Source organism: Carlito syrichta, unplaced genomic scaffold (genome assembly GCF_000164805.1).
Source record: "Carlito syrichta isolate Samal-C Ts95f unplaced genomic scaffold, Tarsius_syrichta-2.0.1 Scaffold315608, whole genome shotgun sequence".
NCBI lineage: Eukaryota > Metazoa > Chordata > Mammalia > Primates > Tarsiidae > Carlito > Carlito syrichta.
Genome location: NW_007259704.1, coordinates 6,530 through 7,348, shown reverse-complemented (window position 1 = coordinate 7,348; position 819 = coordinate 6,530).

Genomic DNA, 819 nt, shown 5'->3' with positions numbered 1-819 from the left:
GCAAAATGTTGGCAATGGCTTTATCATAGATGGCTCTTACTATCTGAGGAATGTCTAATGATCTTTCTATGCATAAGTGCTCAGGGTTTTCATCAAGAAGGGATGCTGGGTTTTGTAGAATGATTTTTCTGCATCAAATGATGTAATCATGTGGTTCTTGGTTTTGCATCTGTTAATGTGCTAATTACATTTATGGTTTTGTGAATGTTGAACCATCCCAGGAATAAAGCCCACCTGGTCATGATGGGTGATCCTTGAAATGTGCTTTGGATCTGATTTGCTAGAAACTTGAGGATTACTCCATCTATGTTCATTAAAGAGATTTGCTTGTAAATCTCTTTCCTTACTGGATCTTTGCCAGGTTTGGGTATCAGTATGATGTGAACTTCATAAAATGATTTGGGGAGAATTCCATCTATCCCAATTACCTGGAATATTTTCAATAAGATTGGTATTAGCTCCTTTTTATATGTCTTGTAAGATTCAGCTAGGAAACCGTCTGGTCCAGGGATTTCTTGGCAGGAATATTTATTATGACTGAATAAATTTCCCAAATTGTTATTGGTCTGTTTAGAGTTTCAGTTTCTTCTTGTTTCAAACTTAAGAGGTTGTGTGATACCAGTAAGTGCTGCTCCATTTCCTTTAGGAATTTATTTGCACACAGGTGTTCATCATAATCTCTGATAATCCTTTAAATTTCTTTGTGACTTCACCCTTTGCATTTCTAATTGTGTTTATTTGGACTTTCTCTCTTTCTCTCTAGTCAATCTGACCAGGGGACTGTCAATCTTATTTATCCTTTAAAGAACCAGATTTTTG